Source organism: Mus musculus, chromosome 10 (assembly GCF_000001635.26).
Source record: "Mus musculus strain C57BL/6J chromosome 10, GRCm38.p6 C57BL/6J".
Classification (NCBI taxonomy): domain Eukaryota; kingdom Metazoa; phylum Chordata; class Mammalia; order Rodentia; family Muridae; genus Mus; species Mus musculus.
The window spans coordinates 61,452,815-61,473,828 of record NC_000076.6 but is presented as its reverse complement, the minus strand read 5'-3'; positions in this window follow the sequence as shown (position 1 = coordinate 61,473,828).

The following is a 21,014-nucleotide window of genomic DNA, read 5'->3' as shown; positions in this document are numbered from 1 at the left end:
ACAGCTCAGGTCTCATGCCTCTCAGCAGCCGATAGAGGGCTGCTGTTTCAGTCCTTGCTTTTCCAAGTTGTTGAGCATAAAGGATGAAAGGACTCTGGCCAGCTGGAGTGTGGCAAGCATGGCTCTGGCGGGCTTTGCCCTTCTCTTCCATTCTCTCTGTGTTAAAATAATTTTTAACTGTTTTTCCTTTCCCAGGCCCATCTCCCAAAGTGATGACTCTGAGACTATTTATTATTAAATGTGTTGGCTATTCCCAGGAGAGCTCTTATTTAATCCATTTAAACTAGACTATGGCTACCCATTTGATTAGTTACCTCTCTTTCAAGCCCAGCCCTTTTTCCTAAGCATCTTCCTCAGAGCTTCTCTTAGTGTCTTCCTGAGGTCAACTACCTGCTGGCTTACATCCATCTCTCTGTGGCTCTCTTGAATCTCTCCCTGCATCTCCTTTTATTCTCTCACTCTCTCCCAGAATCCTCTCTCTCTTCCTGCCAGTGTCCCACCCCCGATTTCCTGCCTCAGCTCATTGGCCATCGGCTTTTTATTGACAGGTGATGCTTATAAGAGATTCTTTCTACACTTCTGCCTTGTTAAAAACCGTTAGATTACATTCCTAAAGCTGGCCACAAATGTCTGTTCCCTTATTTGGCCACTTCTTCCTCCTGAGATTGACAATCAAAGTCTAACTATCAAAGTATTAAAGTCCAGCAATCAAAAGTCCCTTTTGGCTCACCTGATTAAACACCTCATCCTAATGGAGTTTTCCCCTTGTACCTTTATTTATTTTTTTTAAAGTTACTTTTATTTTATTTATTTATTTATTTATTTATTTATTTATTTATTTATTTATTTATTATATGTAAGTACACTGTAGCTGTCTTCAGACACTCCAGAAGAGGGAGTCAGATCTCGTTACGGATGGTTGTGAGCCACCATGTGGTTGCTGGGATTTGAACTCCGGACCTTTGGAAGAGCAGTCGGGTGCTCTTAGCCGCTGAGCCATCTCGCCAGCCCCCCCCCTCTTGTACCTTTATAAGCCATCATTTTCCTGTGTGCCACATCTGTCTCCTCTCTATCCAAAGGCAGCCCTTTGTCCCCGGGGGATTAACACCCCTCCTCCCTCTCCCTTACTCCCTTCCCCTTCTTCCTCATCTTCCATCTCCTGTCTTGTCTTTTATTTCCTGTCCTCTGTCCCTCTGGGGCAAAGAAATCTGCTTTGTGCTGAGAACTTGGTCTTAAGGAGGCTGAGCTGATACTTCTTCCAAGGGAGGCCTGCAGTCCCAGTGTCTTCCAGGCCTGCCAATGTCTGCATAGCTACCTGACATCCCCACACACCCATTACAGGGGCTAGGGGAAGACAAACAAGATGAGACTCTCTTCCCCTCTAACAAACATACACTCGTTAGCTATAGGTAGGTCTGAGCATTGAACTCGCCTTAGGCAACCAGTGCAGCACATTCCTTAGAGCTTTAGGGTTTGTGTCACACTATAGAACAGCCTATAAGTTAGTTCTAATTCTTGGAGCTGGAAGTATAGCTTAGTTGATAGAGTGCTTGAGCCTGCACGAAGCCTTGGGTTTGGTCCCCAGCACCTCAAAAACCAGGCATGCCAAAGTATGGCTCTGGCGGGCTTTGCCCTTCTCTTCCATTCTCTCTGTGTTAAAATAATTTTTAACTGTTTTTCCTTTCCCAGGCCCATCTCCCAAAGTGATGACTCTGAGACTATTTATTATTAAATGTGTTGGCTATTCCCGGGAGAGCTCTTATTTAATCCATTTAAACTAGACTATGGCTACCCATTTGATTAGTTACCTCTCTTACACAGAACGGGGGAGGCAGAAAGATCAGAATTTCAAGATCATCCTCAGCTATCTAGTCAGTTCAAACCAGCCTGGGCTATATAAGACCATTACAAAAAAGAAAAAGAAATTTCCTTATCTGCAGTGCTATTGAACATGTCCTTAGTAAAGATAGGGTCATTCTAGGTATCATTGGTGCAGGCAAGGTCACACTGGAGTGTGACAGGTGGCCTAGAAGGGGAGGAGAGGGGGGCTGGTGAGATGGCTCAGTGCTTAAGGGCACTGACTGCTCTTCCAAAGGTCCTGAGTTCAAATCCCAGCAACCACATTGTGGCTCACAACCATCCATAACAAAATCTGATGCCCTCTTCTGGAGTGTCTAAGACAGCTACAGTATACTTACATATAATAAATAAGTATTTAAAAAAAAGGGGGGAGGAGAGGTACACATCACACACCACATGATGATGGATATAGAAATGGAAAGGTGCTCGTGCGAGTCAAGGAATGCTGGAATAGTTGGTGGACCAGAAGCCAGCAAGAGTTAAGAACAGCGTCTCAGGCCTTGGATCCTGTCAAGTTCCTTTCTGACTTCCAGATCCCAGAGCCTTGAGAGAATTAACATCTGTCGTTTAGAAGGACCCAGCTAGACAGGGCAGTGTCTTCATATTGTCCTATCTTATATAGTGGAGCCTATGAGTTCAAGAACAGACTGGCCAGCAGACCTAGATGCTGGTAGCATAGCAGGAAGGTCCTTGCGCCCACAAATCTCCAGAGAAACCAAGAAAGGAAAGCATGTGAAAAGCCGTGTCCTTCCATCTGGAAAGCTGGGAATTGGAAATGTTTAATATCCTGGTCATCTGTTGTATCTGGCCATATCAAGCTCCTACCACCAGGGCTGGAAGTGGCTAGTAATCTAAATAACCCTTACTGTCAAGGGCTCCCCAAGCTACTACAACCAGTACCAGGGATACCAAATAGTCTAAATGACCCTTACATTATCTGTATAGCCAGGGGCTCCCCCAGGCTCCTTCAAGCAGGACCAGAGGTAGCCAATAATCCAAATGACCTCCATGCTATCTATATGACTGAGACCAGGCTAGACATTTCCTTAGGTCCTTAATCTAGTACAGGTCACCTATCTCTAGAACCCATCTTCTTGGGTTTTTTGTTTGTTTGTTTGTTTAGTTTAGTTTTATTTTTCGAGACAGGGTTTCTCTGTATAGCCTTGGCTGTCCTGGAACTCACTTTGTAGACCAGGCTGGCCTCAAACTCAGAAATCCGCCTGTCTCTGCCTCCCAAGTGTTAGGATTAAAAGTGTGCGCCACCACACCCGGCTCTAGAACCCATCTTCTTAGAAGAAATGGCATGTACCCTGCCTAAGTGGCGTTTCAATATAATTACGCTTTCTTGTGTGCCAGGGATTGTATTACACCAGGAAACTTTTTTTATACTGTGTTTACATTTGTTGGAAATGAACCCCTGGGATCAGACATCCTGACGTCTTGATCCAGCTTGATGAAGTCAATCTGAGTGATGTGTTTGTTCAGTCTGAGGCTCGCTTCCCCGCCTGCCGTGATCACCTGCAGAGACCCCCTCAACTAGATCCCCATCTCAAAATCAAAATGGGCACCTGGAGTGTGTGAATTTGTTATAGGGGCTACATATAGGGATTTTCTATATGTAGGAAAGGTATACAAGCAGTCTGCCCGCAACCTGGATATTCAAAATATGAAGTGAGACACATTCCAGAACTTTCTGAGCACCAGCATGACCCCACAAGTGAAAATTTCCACACTTGCTCTCATGGGAGAGGTCACAGTCTAAGTGAAGATGCACAAAATAACAATAACCACGATGATGACGCAGTTGACGGACTTCTTTTTTTTTTTTTTCAGGAAAATATGTGTAGACTTGGGTTCCGTTCCCAAGGTATTTATTTCACTGTCTATGTGCAAATATTCCAAAGTAAAAAAAAAAAAAATAAGTACTGAAATATAATAGAATGCTTCCAAGATCAGCATGGTGGCACTCAACTTTAATCCCTGCACTTGGAAAAGCTGAGGCAGGAGAATCTTGGTGAGCTACAGACTACACAGGACTGCATAGCAAGATGCTGTCCATGCGAGAAAAAAAAAAAAAGTTAGGTTGAGAGAGAGTAGAACTCTTGGAGCCTTGGAGCTTGCTTGTTAGCCAATGTAGACACCATCTGGTTAGGTTCATCGAGAAGGCTGCTGCCCTGTTTAAAAGAAAAAAAAAAAAAAAGATGAAAGTCAAGTGGAAGGCGCTTGGGAGGCAGAGGCAGGTGGATGTTTGTGTGTTTGAGACCAGCCTGGTCTACAAAGTGAACTCCGGGACAGCCAGGGCTGCACAGTGAAACCTTGTCTCAGAAAAGAACAGTAAGAAAAAAGATGGAGAACAATTGAAACCTATCCAATGTTAGCCTCTCGCCTACACATGCACACACATCTACACAAACAAGATCATGAAGCCAGCAGGAGAAACAGTGTTGAAAAGGAAAATAAAAAGAAAAGAAAGGGGGGAGGGGAGCCAGACCTAATGAATGATACAGGCTCATAATTTGGCTACTCAGGAAGCTGAGACACGATAATCAAAAGTTCAAGACCAGCTTGAACAATTTAGCAAGACCCTGTCTCAAAATCGTGTTAGGGAGCACAGAGGTACAGCATCTGCCTAGCATAATGTGTGAAGCCCTGGGTTCATCCCAGCCCCATAATGGAGCTATGGAGAGAGTAAATGAGGGAGAAAGACGTTCTGGGGGAGAAAGATCCCGTCTCAAAAACAAAAACAAAAATCACCAAAAGTTAAGATTCACTCGTATAAAAAAAGCAAAACAAAACAAACAAAAACCTAGACCATGAAAAAGCATTCATTTCCCTCCCACAGCGGGCCGACTTCCTAATTTGGCTGTATTAGCCCCACCCATCGGTGAGCCTGAGTCACACACTCAGGATCAGAGAACCAGTTAGACTCAGATCCTTTGTGTAGGGTCATCAAATACCAGGGAATGTTGTAAACCAGTTTCCCTGCACTTCTCAGAGATAGGGTTTTAAAGTGCCCTCAACTTGTCTCTCGAGGTCCTCTCTCCTGCTGTCTGTCCACCTGATCCCTCCTGCTCCCATCCATACCCCATCCAGTCCCCTCCCCACACTCACCCCAACAGATTCTATTTCTGGCAAATTTCATGATGTCATTGTTTTTAACAGCTGAGTAATAGTTCATTGTGTAAATGTACCACATTGGCCAGGTGGTGGTAGCACACGCCTTTAATCCCAGCACTTGGGAGGCAGAGGCAGGCAGATTTCTGAGTTTGAGGCCAGCCTGGTCTACAAAGTGAGTTCCAGGACAGCCAGAGCTATACAGAGAAACCCTGTCTCGAAAAACCAAAAAAAAAAAAAAAAAAAATTATTTGGTTTATTGATATCTAATTTCTTGAGTTCTTTATGTATCTTAGATATCAGTCCTCTGTCAGATGTAGGGTTGGGGAAGATCTTTTCCCATGCTGTAGGTTGTTGTTTTGTCCCTTTGATGGTCTCCTTTGTCTTACAGAATTACACCTATAATTCCAGCACTCCTGGGGCCGAGGAAAAATTGATATTTTGAGTTCACGGCCATGGTCCAGGAGACATTGGACCTTGGGGCTGCCCTAGGAGAGAATTTTGTGTGGGGTAGACACAAGGAAGACTGGTGGTATGGATTGGTTTCCTGGGCTGCCTACAGGGCAATGTGCCAAGTTCACGTGGCTGTTTGAGGGTAAGGGGACAACCCACCAAACAGTTTGACCCAAGGCGGTTACCCTCTAGTTATTTCTGCACAGAGTCCTCTGCAAGGCTGCTGAGAAAGTGTGAGTCAGGACTGAGTGTTCTCACGGAGGTCCAACTGCGGAAGGATGGCTTCCAAGTTCATTCTGGGTGTTGGCAGAATCAAACTTCTTTACGGATATAGGACACACAGTGTCAAGCACCTTGCTACTTGGTTCTGGCCACACCTCCATCAATCTCAGAGCCCCGTACACAATGGGGATGTGTGGAGGGACGCTGCGAAGTTCTCTCCCACTAAACTTGTTTCATGATTTTTCTGAGGAAATACTAATAACAAAAGAAAACAAACAAACAAAAACAAAACAAAACAAAAAAAAAAACATTTATTCATCAGGGTTTGGCAGTTCACACCTAAAATTCCAGTGCTGGAGACGCTGATGTAGGACTGTGAGCGTCCAGGGCAATCTGTGCTACTACAGTAAGACCCTGTCTCAAAAAACAAACAAACAGACAGACAAGCAAACAAAAGATAGGCACAGCCATAGTGGTGTGCCCCTGCAATCCTAGCAGTGAGGAGGCGGAGGCAGGAGGATGAAGAGTTAAAGGTCAACGTCAGCTACAGAGTGAGTTAGAAGCTAGACTGGGCTGCATGTGATCTTGTCAGAGAGAGGCAGAGAGACAGAGAGACAGAGATAGACAGAGAGACAGAGAGACAGAGAGACAGAGACAGAGAGACAGAGCGAGAGAGAGACAGAGAGGAAGAAGAAAGGAGGAGGAGAAGAAGAAGGAGAGGAAGATCAATTATCTCTAAATGAGGAAGGTACAGACCAAAGAAATATTCTGACAGATCAAACTTGGTGATTTAAAGAAATAAGGGTGGAGGAAGCCTGAGGGAGAGAGGGAGAGACAGACACAGAGGCACAAACAGACAAAAAGATCCACTAACCCCTAAATGAGGAAGATACAGATCAAAGGAATATTCTCACAGCTCAAACTTGGTGACTGAATAAATTTATCTAGGTGGCGTGCAGGGTCATGGGCAATTCAGAGTAACTATCTGTCCGAAACTCCCAATCCCTGCTTACCAAGCTCCCTTAATTTATAGGGGCACAAAGTCCACAGCAAACCTGGTTCAGAGCGCCCTCTAGTGTTAATGCATCAGAGATGACTCCAAACACAGACCAGATGGGGTGTTCTTTGTGTGAACTTTCAGTCATTGCCCTTTTTGGGGGTGGGGATGTCCTGCAGTGAGAAGGGCAACCTGTTTTCTGCAGTCTGGCACATAGAACAGCCAAGTGATGTCCTACTCCAGGCGGGAGGTAAGGTCACCACTGCTACAGTGAGGCGACTCTATTCCATTAGCAGCTACCATCTTGCATTAGAGACCAGGGAGGCAACCACATGGTAGCTCACAACCATCTGTAACGAGATCTGATGTCCTCTTCTGGTATGTCTGAAGACAGTTACAGTGTACTTACATATAGTAAATAAATAAGTCTTTAATAAAAACAAACAAACGGGGTAACAGACCTAAACAGAGACCTGGGACTACAGCATTTTCTAGGTAAGTGCTCTGCTCCTGCACTTTTCTAGGGAAGATATAAAGGAAACATCTATGCATCTCAATAAGCAGAGAACAGACTGACCATAGGAAAGCCTTATTTTGCTGTATGCAGTAGGAAGTCTGAGGTCCCGCCCACTAAGGGTGTGTCATCGGGAGGCGGGATCTTGAGGTTCACTTTGATGTTTGTTTGCCACAAAGGAACAACCAAGCAAGGAGAGAGGCATGTGCAAAGGCCCCAGAACAGCATGGTTATCAGACCAACAGGAAGAAGTCCCGGAAGAGAAGGGTTGACGAGAAAGGCACTCTACTGGCTTTTTGCCGGCTTGTCATGGGCATGCAGTGCCCACCAAAGCCAGAAGAGGGCACTAGATCCTCTGAGACTAACAGTCGTGATTGTCATGGGGTGTTGAGAATCAAACCTGGGTCTTCAGCGTGAGCAACAGGTACTCTTCAGTGCTGAGCCATTTCTCAAGCACCTCCACTGGGTTTCTCATAGATTCCATAGAGAGAGAGAGAGCCCTAAAGACTACATAACCTAAAGCAAACTATACCCCTTTCCTTCCTACCTGCCTGCCTGCCCACTTTCCTCCCTCCTTTCCCATCCCCTGTGTGTACACTGTACATGCTCATGTGTACACTGTAGATGCTCACGTGGATATGCACTTAGATAGGAGGGTGTGTTTGTGTGGAGGAGGCCAAAGGTGCTTCAATTCTTAAAAATGTATTTACATGAATGTGTATGCATAATGCATACATGTGTGCAAGTGTGTGTGTGTGTGTGTGTGTGTGTGTGTGTGTGTGTGTGCATGGAAATGGAAAGTGATGGAAGAGAGGGTGGTAACACAACCCAACATACATGGCCAGTCACTGACACTCTAGATAGATGACCTGGTCCAGAACTGTCCAGGAGACATGGTGTTAGGGAGTTGTCACCAAGGCAGGTGGGTCCAACAGCCAGCTGGGAGCTCCACGTGGGCAAGTTTGGTTTAGCACTGAACCTGAAGGTAGGACTGCGGGGAGCAGGCACCAACTGGGTACTTAAGAATAAGTTATTTGGGCCAGGCAGCGGTGGCACATGCCTTTAATCCCAGCACTTGGGAGGCAGAGGCAGGTAGATTTCTGAGTTCGAGGTCAGCCTGGTCTACAGAGTGAGTTCCAGGACCGCCAGGGCTACACAGAGAAACCCTGTCTCAAAAAAAAAAAAAAAAACCAAAGGGGGAAAAAAAAAAGCCAGGTGGCTTGTCCACACCCTTCTCCAAGAATCAGATCCTAGTGGTCTGTCTTCTACTGTGAGCTCCACTATGCCCACCCAAACAAAATTTCTGTTAACAATCCCTGACAACCTTGACATCCACCCAAGAGATGGTTTAAGTTGCCGGGACAGCACCTCTTACCTCAACTTGGCAAGCACTGCTCTTGGCTGGAAGGCTGGGTACACAGAGTGCCCTGCCTGTGGGCTGAGGCTGGGTGTGGCCCGACACTCACTGTTTGGATGACTGTGCACTCCCTTCCAACCGTGCTTTCTCTGGTTGGAGCAGAATCACTCACATACAACACATTCCACCAGATGCACCGTGGCATGGCAGCTGTGGGCTCTAACCTTGCTTCCACTGTGCAGGTCTGGGGAGCTGTAGAAACCTCTAGTGAATGTTGGGATGGAGAAGAAAGACAGAAGAGACAGGTTGGCTTGGTAAGCCAACATATTCAAAAACTGGCTTCAAGAGAGCCCTTTATCAGCCGGGTGGTGGTGGCGCACGCCTTTAATCCCAGCACTCAGGAGGCAGAGGCAGGTGGATTTCTGAGTTCGAGGCCAGCCTGGTCTACAGAGTGAGTTCCAGGACAGCCAAGGCTACACAGAGAAACCCTGTCTCGAAAAACCAAAAGAGAGAGAGAGAGAGAGAGCCCTAAAGGCTACATAACCTAAAGCAAGCTATACCCCTTTCCTTCCTACCTGCCTGCCTGCCCGCTTTCCTCCCTCCTTCCCCGTCCCGTGTGTGTACACTGTAGATGCTCACGTGTACACTGTAGATGCTCACGTGGATATGCTACTTAGGTAGGAGGGTGTGTTTGTGTGGAGGAGGCCAAAGGTGCTTCAATTCTTAAAAATGTATTTACATGAATGTGTATGCATAATGCATACATGTGTGCAAGTGTGTGTGTGTGTGTGTGTGTGTGTGTGTGTGTGTGTGTGTGCGAGTGCATTTGTCTACCTGCAGAGTCCAAAAGAGGGCTAATCCCCTGGACCAGAGTTATACGTGGTTCTGAACTGCTTGACATGAGTACTGAGAATTGAACTCAGATCCTCTGAGTTCACTTAGCCTCTGAGCCTTCTCTCCAGCCCCTCCACCATAGTTTTCGAGGCTGAGGCTCTCGCTGGACCAGGATCTCACCACCAGGCTTGACCAGTGGGCTCCATGGGTCCCTTCGTCTCTGCTCTTCCCCCAGTGCCGGCATTACAGCCAGGTAACTCTTCCATGGGTATATAGAATCTGAACTCAGGTCCTCATCATTGCATGGCAAGCATTTTACCAACTGAGTAAAAAACCAACTGAGCCACCTCCGCAGTCCCTCACCCCATTTTCTGAAGTCCGTGATGAGAGATAGTGAACCCCATCTGCCAAGAGCTTTAAAGAGCTGAATAGAGGCAGGAAAGCGGGTTCCCTCTTTCATATAGACCTGTCTACTCTCCAGCTTTGGTAACGTCTAGAAACTTCCAAATCTGTTCAATCCCTAGGGACCATCCCTGTCTGTCAAAACTTGCCTGGCCCTGATACCAATCTTCAGAAGTGTACTCTATGAGGAAGGGGTTTTCCTCCAGGCTCCAAGCTTGTAGTTCATGGTCATTTATATACAAGGTAATAATGGGGCAACATTTGAACAAAGGCATACCTGCTGTCAGTACCTGGGCACCACGAGCCATTCTTTTTTTTTTTTTTTCTTTTGGTGGTTTTTCAAGACAAGGTTTTTCTGTGTAGCTCTGGCTGTCCCGGAACTCACTTTGTAGACCAGGCTGGCCTACCTCTGCCTCCCAAGTGCTGGGATTGAAGGTGTGTGCCACCACGCCCGGCCCACAAGAAGCCATTCTTAATAGCTATGGGGATATTTTTTTTTAGGGCTGGAAAGATGGTGCAGGTAGGAAAGCATTTTTGGGGGGGGGGGGTGTTTTGAGACAGGGTTTCTCTGTGTAGCTATGGCTGTCCTGGAGCTCACTTTGTAGACCAGGCTGGCCTCAAACTCAGAAAACTGCCTGCCTCTGTCTCCCGAGGGCTGGGATTAAAGGTGTGTGCCACCACGGCCCAGCGTTAGGAAAGCATTTGACATGCATGCATGACTACCTCCATTTAACCTCCCAGAAACCTCATGAGAAGCCTGGTGTTGTGGTTCAGGCTTGGAATCTCAGCAACGCAGAGACAGAGACTGGAGAGTGTGGGTCTCCTTGACCAGCCTGCCTTGCTGGTCAGGAAGCTCCGGGTGGAGATGCAGCAAGAGGCCTGACCGTGGTGAAAGGGGCTGAGGAGATAACTCTGTCTGGAAAAGCTTTAGCAGAGCCAGTGAGCAAGCAAGCAAGTGTGGTGACCTGAGTTCAAACCCCGGAACTCACGGGAAGGTAGAAAGGGAGAAATGAGTCTCTATGCACTCTGACTTCTCCATATGCTCTGTGGGATTTGAGTGTCTGTGTGTGTGTGTGTGTGTGTGTGTGTGTGTGTGTGTGTGTGTGTGTGTGCTTTCGTGTGTGTACGTGTGCACTACTGGTAGCAAGAAATAAAATTAAATTAAATTTTACAACAGAAACAGCAAAGGTGAAGAACAATTGAGAATGCGGCCCAAACATTGTCCGCTAGCTTAAACACACACACACATACACACGCACTCCTGCATGTCCACACACACAGACATACACACACACACACAGAGACATGCACTCATACAAGCACAAAAAATTTCTAGAGTTATAGAGGTACCCAGGCCTCATTGGCAAGCTAGTTTTTCTGGAACTGCTTCCTTCTTTGCAAAATAGAAGTGAAAATTCCTACCACGGAAGGTGGGCAGGGTGTCTTAGTTAGGGTTCCTGCTGCTGTGCTAAAGCACCATGACAAAAAAACACTGCTCACGGCTAACTCCTCCTAGCTTGCCCAGTCTGCCTTCCTTGTAGTTAGGGTTTTAGTGCCGTGACCAAGGCAAGTCTTGGTTTTTGTTTTGTTTGTTTTGTTTTAAAGATGGTGGCGCAAGCCTTTAATCACAGCACTCAGGAGGCAGAGGCAGGAGGATTTCTGAGTTCAAGGCCAGCCTGGTCTACAAAGTGAGTTCCAGGACAGCCAGGGCTACACAGAGAAACCCTGTCTCAAAAAAAAAAAAAAAAGAAAAGAAAAGAATGTAGGCGGGCAACAGGCAGGAAGAAGTGTCCCTCTGGGAGGGACAGAGGATGGGTACAGGGGGGAGGGAGCACAGACGGAGGGTAGGGGGGAGCACGGGGAGGGCAGGGATCCATCTGGTGGAAGCCAGAGCTCCTAGTGAGCTCCATCGGGTTTGTGAGAGTCTCAGTTTCTTCTCCCGGAGAGTAGATGAGAACAGTAACCCGCCTGCCCCCACCTCTGCAGAGGCCATGGCTCCTGAGACACAGGCTGCCAAAGTGCTTTGTAAAGTGGAAAACTGTTTCCCAGACGTGAGGGCCCTTCATCCCTCGGTGATACAGATCTGCTGTGGGTGGCTGAATGGCCTCTGCCCTGGGGAGAGAGCAGGTAGGTGTGAAGGGTGAGTCTGGGTGGGGTAGGGCACACTGCCAAACCACTGGACTAGGTGACTGCAGGATGGGGACCGTGCCTTGGGGGACAGCTCAGCCGCTCTCAGTACAGGAAACTTTAGTTGTGTGAATAAAACATAAAACTTCCAAATTACAGTCACCCACACATGAGAGGTTTTCTGGGTGACATCTTGACAATACTCCAGATGTACATCTAGAGTTCTATGGCTGTGGGTCCCTCACATGTCAGGATAACTTCTAGGTCTACACATTACTCGTCCAGCCCAGTGAGAGCCAGGAGAGACCTCCTAAGAGCCCATAGCTGACTCTAGGGAAGGACAGAAATAGGCTTCTTTTCTAATTATTTGGGGGCGGAGGGGAGGCTGTATTTTGCTCAGAGAAAATAGGACATTTCTGTGATTCCAGTACTTTAGAGTCTGAGGCAGGAGATTTACTAATTCAAAGTTGGCCTGGGCTACATAGCAAGACCCTATCTTAAAGCTACAAACAAACACGCAAACAAACAAAAATGAGGGATAGAGAAGAGAGAAAATATAACATCTCAAGGACTAAGTATCAGGACTGGATGTGGGTAATAGGTTATTTCTCCATTGGTGAAATGAGTGAATTCAAACCTGATTAGATTATATTAAAGGTGGGCTTATCGGGAAGCTACTCTCAAGGAGGGTTCACTGGCCCCAAGGATTGAGGCCAAGGGAGTTGCCAAAGGAGGAGAGGGAAGAGAAAGAAAGGGCATGTGAGGAAGGGGGCAGGGGTCTGAATTATAGAGAGGGAGGGAAGGCCAGAGAGGTTTGGATTATTCAGGGAAGAGCCTCTGGGCTCAAAAGTTCAGGGTTGGGAGCAGGGTATGCCAGATAGGGACTGAGGGATGCTGGGAGAACCTGGAGGCCAGGTCTTTGATGTGTGAAATATGCACCTCAATCCCTTGTCCCCAGATCAGAAACCAAACAATGGGGAGACGGTAGAGCTCTTGTCTAGCACTGTCCAGGCCCCAGGTTTGATTTCCCCAGGATCAAAAGCAAACAAACAAAAACAAACATGTGTGTGTGTGTGTGTGTGTGTGTGTGTGTGTGTCTGTGTGTGTGTGTGAGAGAGAGAGAGAGAAAGAGAGAGAGAGAGAAAGAGAGACAGAGACAGAGACAGAGAGAGACACAGAGAGAGAGAACAGGTGGAGGCACAGTGTTAGGGGTATGTCTCAGGGCAGCCTAGTGCATACCAGCAAGCCCTCCACCACAGAGCTGCACCCTAGCCTCTTCAGGTCTGTCTGTAGCCAGAAGGGCAAGGTACGGCTAGAGAGAGGAAAGAGCTGTGCTATGTGCCTGTATGGCTAAGAGGAGCAGACTCACTTGTCCTCTGGCACAGAGCATGTCTCACAGAGCACAGGGACTGAGAGGAGTCCCTTGACAGAGGATGAATGGTAGGTAGAATAAGCCTGTGAGACACCAGTGTCTATGAAGACTAAGCTGTGACCTAGGGAAGGTACACGGTATGCCATTATGAGCCACGAGGGACCTCTTCGCTGGCCCAACACCAATAGTACCCAGGCAGGAGACTGAAGGTACTTCCTCGAGGAAATGACAAGTCAAAGAAGAAAAATACCTAGGGCCTAGAGGAGAGATGACTCAGCAGTTAAGAGCACTGGCTACTCTTCCAGAGGTCCTGAGTTCAAATCCCAGCAACCACATGGCAGCTAACAGCTGTCTGTAATCAAGCTCCAAGTGATTGGATTGGACCCTTGCACAGACATACATGCAGGCAAAACACCAGTGCACATAAAATAAAAATAAGTAAATTTTTAAAAAAAAAAGAAAAGAGGGCGAGATGGCTCAGTGGTTAAGAGCTCCGACTGCTCTTCCGAAGGTCCCGAGTTCAAATCCCAGCAACCACATGGTGGCTCACAACCATCCGTAACGAAATCTGATGCCCTCTTTGGGAGTATCTGAGGATAGCTACAGTGTACTTACATATAATAAATAAATAAATCTTTTAAAAAAGAAAAGAAAGGAAAAGAAAAGAAAAGAAGAGAAGAGAAGAGAAGAGAAAAGAAAAGAAAAGAAAAGAAAAGAAAAGAAAAGAAAAGAAAAGAAAAGACAAGACAAGACACCTGGGGTTGAGTAAAATCACTCAGTCAAGTGTCAGTGAGACCTGAGCGCAAATCCCCAGCACCCAGGAAGAAAGCCAGAAACTTTTTTTTTTTTTTTTTTTTTTTTTGGGGTTTTTGAGACAGGGTTTCTCTGTCTAGCCCTGGTTGTCCTGGAACTCACTTTGTAGACCAGGCTGGCCTCGAACTCAGAAATCCGCCTGCCTCTGCCTCCCGAGTGCTGGGATTAAAGGCGTGCACCACCACGCCCGGCACCAGAAACTGTTTTTAAAAAGATTTATTTATTTATTGTATATGAGTACACTGTAGCTGTACAGATGGTTGTAAGCCTTCATGTGGTTGTTGGGAATTGAATTTTTAGGACTCTGCTCGCTCCAGTCTGATCAACTCCACTCTAGCTTAGCCCCTGCTTGCTCTGACCCAAAGATTTATTTATGATTATACATAAGTACACTGTAGCTGACTTCAGATGCACCAGAAGAGGGCCTCAGATCCCATTATAAATGGTTGTGAGCCACCATGTGGTTACTGGGAATTGAACTCAGGACCTTTGGAAGAGCAGTCAGTGCTCTTAACCACTGAGCCATCTCTCCAGCTCAAGCCAGAAACTTTTAATCCCATTTCTAGGGAGGCAAAGGTCTCTAGGGTTTACTGACTAGATAGTCTAGCTGAACTAGCAAACTTCCGTTGCAGTGAGAGATCCTGGCTCAGAAAAAATAAGTTGAGATGCTGAAGACATGGCTAAGCATTTAAGACCACACTCACTGGCTGCGGGCTGGTGAGATGGCTCAGTGGTTAAGAGCACTGACTGCTTTTCTGAAGGTCCTGAGTTCAAGTCCCAGCAACCACATGGTGGCACACAACCATCTGTAACGGGATCTGATGATCTTGTTTGATGTGTCTGAAAACATCTACAGCGTACTCATATACATAAAATAAATGTAAAAAAAAAAAAAGATTCACTAAGTCCAGTAACTCAAACAAACAAACAAAATGGACAAGTGATTTGTACAGACCCTTCCTCCAAAGATACTAGCTTCTAAGAATATAGAAATGTTCTGGCACACGCCTTTAATCCCAGCACTCCGGAGGCAGAGGCAGGCGGATTTCTGAGTTCAAGGCCAGCCTGGTCTACAAAGTGAGTTCCAGGACAGCCAGGGCTACACAGAGAAACCCTGTCTCGAAAAAAAAAAAAAAAAAAAAAGAATATAGAAATGTTCAACATTCATAATTAATCATAATTGTCACAAATTCATGGTAAAATGAGCTATCCCTTTGGTGTCTAGAGAGGCTAAAAACAAAGGACAGACTTTAACAAGTGTTAGCAAAGAACCTATAAATAAAAGCTCTATACTCTGCTGGAGGGCGTGAAAGGGCTCAGTCACTGACATTAGAAGCAAAGGCAGATTTCTGCAGTTCTGGCTTCCTTTGCTTCCTTGAATCCTATCTCAAGCTCCTCTGTGTCTACCTTTTCCTGCTATCTTCACCTTTAGGTCAGGCAGGACAGCCATCCTCACTGACTCGAGAATCCTAGAAATCTGTAATTAAAGAATCAAAGAGGGGAATCTTCTCCTAGCAGCCTTCAGATGAAGATATAGAACTCTCAGCTCCTCCTGCATCATGCCTGCCTGGATGCTGTCATGCTTTCACCATGATGATGACGGACTGAACCTCTGAATGTATTGTAAGGGTCCATGATCCGCTGAAGAATGATGCCCCAGACTCAAATAGTATGTAATCACAAGGACTGTTTTATTCTGCAGGAGTCTAGTATGCTGGGATCTCCCCTTACCAGAATAGAGAGACAACCAAGTGAGCTTGCAGGCTTGATTTAAAGCGCATTAGGGGACTCTGGGGTGGGTGACTTCTATGTTAATCTGTTGGGTCCCAGTCTATGGACATTCCATTACTGGAGTGTGGGGGCTGGAAACTTGCTAGGGAGGTCTGGAAACTGTTGCTGAGGAAGTAGCTGAGGAAGTCTGGGGACGGCTGCTGACCCATTGTCCTTGCCTCAGGCCAGGTGTTGGGGCAGCTTCTGAGGCCTGAACTTGCTTGGTCTTGCCCAGTTCTTGGAAAGAGAGATTTGGGCCTAGTCTCCTGAACTGCCAGTTTGAAGCCTGTCATGGAGTTAGCTTAGCCTTCTCACTGTAAGCCAGTCCCAATTAAATGTTGTCCTTTATAAGGAAAAAAACAAAAACAAAAACAAAAAAAAAATTAAAGAACGGTACTTTTTCTTTTTTGTAAACCAAATGTCTGGCTAGCCCTCTAGACAGTCAAAACTAGAATCTAACTTTTCCCTTCCTTTGGATCCACAGGTAGTCATAACGGTTTTGCAAGGTTAAATTCAGTCTTTCTGTTCCCCAGTCCTGGGCTTCTAGACTTCAGGGCAGGCAGGAGTCTAGTTTCTACTTTCTGCATCAAAGTGCTGACATCATGAAATCAGCTCCATGGTATGCCTTAGCCCAGCCCCCAAACCCTCTGTTCTTGTTAAGCACCTGTCTGCCTTTTGAACAGGGAGACAGGGTGGCCCTTTCCTTGGGCTAAACCCTCCTCTCCCTTAGCCTGAGTTCCCTCACTCACAGACGGGGACTAAAGCACGGTGTGAGCCTCACCAGTCCTTCAAAGTGTGGTCTAGAGGACTGTAAAATCTCCCATTGCAGCAAGTGCCTCTGGGAAGCCGAGCTGCCCCTTAACTTGACCTAAAGGACATTTCAACAGGGAACACACAGACAGCTACATCAACTCGGCTGCCTCTGTTTGGCCAGGTGCCAGTGATTTTTTTTTTTTTTTTTTTTGCAAAAATAAAACATTTATTATTTTGCTTTGGAAACTGGGATTCTTTTTTCAATAAAAAAATTAAAATTGCAAAGCCAGGTATGACGGTCCATGCCTTTAATCCCAGCATTTGGGAGGCAGAGGCAGGCGGATGGCTGTGAATTTGAACCTAGCCTGGTCTACAGAAGAATGAGTTCCAGGGAAACCAGGACTACACAGAGAAACCCTGTCTTGAAAAACAAAGCAAGGCAATTTAAATTACATCTACAAATGAATCTGATTGGTATGAGAACGGTATGTAATGGGTTTTTATTCAGCGAGTTAATGAAAAATTTAAAACTATCACGGTTTTAATTTGCTACACACTGATTAGCAATAGTGGGAAGCCACACTAATAAAGGCTTGGGGGGGGTCCTCTATAATTTTTTTTTCTTTTTTTGAGACAAGGTTTCCTGTGTCTCAGGCTGGCCTCAAACTCACTATGCAGCCAAGTATGACCTTGAACTCCTGATCCTCCTGCCTCTGCCTCCCCAGTGCTGAGATTACAAGTGTGTGCCACCAAACCCACTTTATGTGGCGCTAGAGACTGAATCCATCTGTGCTAGACAAGCACCCACCCACTGAGCTGCATCCCTAGCACCCCCTTTTCTCTTCTCTTCTCTTCTCTTCTCTTCTCTTCTCTTCTCTTCTCTTCTCTTCTCTTCTCTTCTCCTCTCTTTTCTTTTCTCTTCTTTTCTTTTCCTTTACTTTGTGTCTTAGTAAGGATTTTATTTCTATGAACAGACACCATGACCAAGACAACTCTTTTTTTTGTTTTTTGTTTTTTTTTTTTTTTTTGTATTTTTGTTTTTTGTTTTTTTGTTTTGTTTGTTTTTGTTTTTGGAGACAAGGTTTCTCTGTACAGCTCTGGCTGTCCTGGAACTCACTTTGTAGACCAGGCTGGTCTCGAACTCAGAAATCCACCTGCCTCTGCCTCCCAAGTGCAAGGCAACTCTTGTAAAGACAACATTTAATTGGGGCTAGCTTATAGGTTCAGAGGTTCAGTGCATTATCATCAAGGTGGGAGCATGGCAGCATCCAGGCAGGCATGGTGCAGGAGGAGTTACGAGTTCTACATCTTCATCTGAAGGCAGCTAGGAGAAGACTGGCTTCCAAGCAGCTAAGGTGAGAGTCTTAAGCCCATGCCCACAGTGGCACACCTACTCCAACAAGGCCACACCTCCTAATAGAGTCACTCTCTGGGCCAAGGATCTGCAAACCAACACACTTTGTGTTTGGTGTGTTTCTATGTGTGTCTGTGTATGTGTGTGTTAATGTAAGTGTGTCTGAATGTGTTTGTGGTATGTGTGATATGTGTGTATGTTAGGTGTCTGTGAGTTATGTGTGTGTTTGAGCTCAGAGCCCATAGGAGGATGCTGATGTCCTGTTCCTCCATGCTCCACCTTGTTGCCTGGTGCACTAATTTGCTTTTTATTGCTGTGATAATGGCCATGACTAAAGGCAACTTGAAGAGGGAAGCTTATAGTTTGTCATGAATGAAAGTCAGGGCAGGAGTGAAGAAGAAACATGGATGAGTGCTACTTACTAGCTGCTCTCCCTGGCTCGCTTAGTTTGCTCTCTTACACCACCTAGGCCAATGTGCACAGGGATGGCAGCCTCCCATATAAATCACTAATCAAGAAAATGCCCATGGACTGGTGAGATGGCTCAGCAGTCACGAACACTGGCTGCTCTTCCAGAGATCCTGAGGTCCCGAGTTTGATTCCCAGCAACCAGATCTAGGTTCACGACCATCTATAAAGAGATCTGATGCCCTTTTCTGCCATGTAGATGTACGTGCAGAAAGAACATTCCTACATTAAAAAATACACAAGGAGCTCCTTCCCCTCTCTCTCTCCACATGCTTTTGGCCTCTCTCTCTCTCTCTCTCTCTCTCTCTCTCTCTCTCTCTCTCTCTCTCTCTCTGTCTCTCTCTCTCTCACACACACACACACACACACACACTTTTTCTCAACTCTCCTCCCCATCCCCTGAATAAACTCTATTCTATACTAAAAAGCAAAACAACAAAACAAAAACAAATAAATAAAATTTTAAGAAAGAAGAAGAAAATGTACCACCCACAGGATCACCTAAGGTCTCAATCTGATGAAGACACTGTCTCGATTGAGGTTTTCTTTCTCAGAGGACTCTAGCTTGTGTCAAGTTAAGGAAAAAAAAATCTAACCAGGATACGTTGCAACAGGGTCTCATTGAACTTTGAGCTGGGGTGGAAACCAGCAAGCCCCAGTTATAACCCCAGCCTCTGCTCTCCACAGCATGGGGGATGCTTCATATACGGCCTTGGGTTTTTGTTGTTGTTGTTGTCTTTTCAAGACAAGGTTTCTCTTGTGTAGTCCTGCCTGTTCTGGAACTTACTCAGTAGACCAGGCTGGCCTCAAACGCAGAGATCCACCTGCCTCTGCCTCCCAAGTGCTGGAATGTCTGGACTTTAAAAAAATTTTTTTTTTTTATGTGGATGATGGGAATTGAACTCAAGTCCTGATGCTTACATAGTAAGCAATCTTACAAGTGGACCTGTCTCCTCATCTTGTTCTTTTCATTAGTTTTTCAGACAGTCTCTTGTATCCCTGGCTGGCCTCAAACTAGTTGTGAAGCTTAGGTGAACCTTACACTCCTAACCATCCTGCTATTTTTTTTTTTTTTTTTGAGACAGGGTTTCTCTGTGTAGCCCTGGCTGTCCTGGAACTCACTCTGTAGACCAGGCTGGCCTCGAACTCAGAAATCCACCTGCCTCAGCCTCCCGAGTGCTGGGACTAAAGGCGTGCGCCACCATGCCCGGCTTATCCTGCTATTTCTTGTAGTGCTTTGTCTACATATATGTAAATGCATCATGTTACATCATGTTACATCTCTGCCTGGTGTTGCAGAGATCAGAAGATAAGGTAGGTCAGATTCCCTGAACTGGAGTTATGGGTGCTTCTGAGCCACTACAAGTGTGCTAGGTACTAAACTCTGGTCCTCTCGGTGCTCTGCAACAGCAACAAGCGCTCTTAACTACTGAGCCCTTCCTCAGAGTCATTGATGGTTAAACCCTTAGTTCATCGTGTACGCATTGCTTTCCTTTAATAATGAGCAATTAAAATTATACTTCTTAAAATAACTTTGATTAGCTGGGTGTGGTGGTGCACGACTTTAATCCCAGCACTCAGGAGGCAGAAGCAGGTGGATTTCTGAGTTCGAGGCTAGCCTGGTCTACAAAGTGAGCTCCAGGACAGCCAGGATATACAGAGAAACCCTGTCTCGAAAAACCAACCAACGAAACAAACAAACAAACAAACAAACAAAAACTTTGATTACATTTATTTATTTATGGGCAGGCAGATGGGTGCTCATGGACTAGTGGAGAAGTCAGAGGATAACTTGGGAGAGTCGGTCTCCCCTTTCACCTTGTGGCTTCTGGGTGGTGGAACTCAGGTCTGCAGGCTTGGTGACAAATGCCTTTCTTTACCTGCTGAGCCATCTTGTGGGCTCCCAGAGTTATAATTTTTTAAAAAGATTTATTTATTTATTTTATGTATATGAGTACGCTGTAGCTGTCTTCAGACACATCAGAAGAGGGCATCGGATCCCATTACAGATAGTTGTGAGCCACCATGTGGTTGCTGATTTGAACTCAGGATCTCTAGAAGACAGTGCTCTTAACCACTGAGCCATCCCTCCAGCCCGAGTTATACTTTTAATGGTTAGATATAGATGGGAATATGAAGTAAGCCCTAAGAAAGTACTGTTAGTCCACACTTACACACCACAAACAATTACACACACACACACACACACACACACACACACACACACACACACACACACACACACACACACACACACACACACACACACACACACACACACACACACACACACACACACACACACACACACACACACACACACACACACACACCCCGCTTCCCCCCCCTCCCGCGTGCCTTAATCACCTACACTCAGCTTCACTGGGAGTCTATTATGTTCCTCTGAACTCAGCCCCGCCCCTCAAAGTCCCGCCCACCCTAAGGCTCCACCCTTCAACACTTCCTTTTTCCCGGATTTCCGGGTTCACCCTCTGCCTCTAGCCTTCGGCTGCCTCAGTCACGCCCCCAGCTACCCGCCCACTCGCCTCAGACACGCCCTCCAACGTCACGTCCGGCTTCCATATTGTCCCTCCCTCTACTACC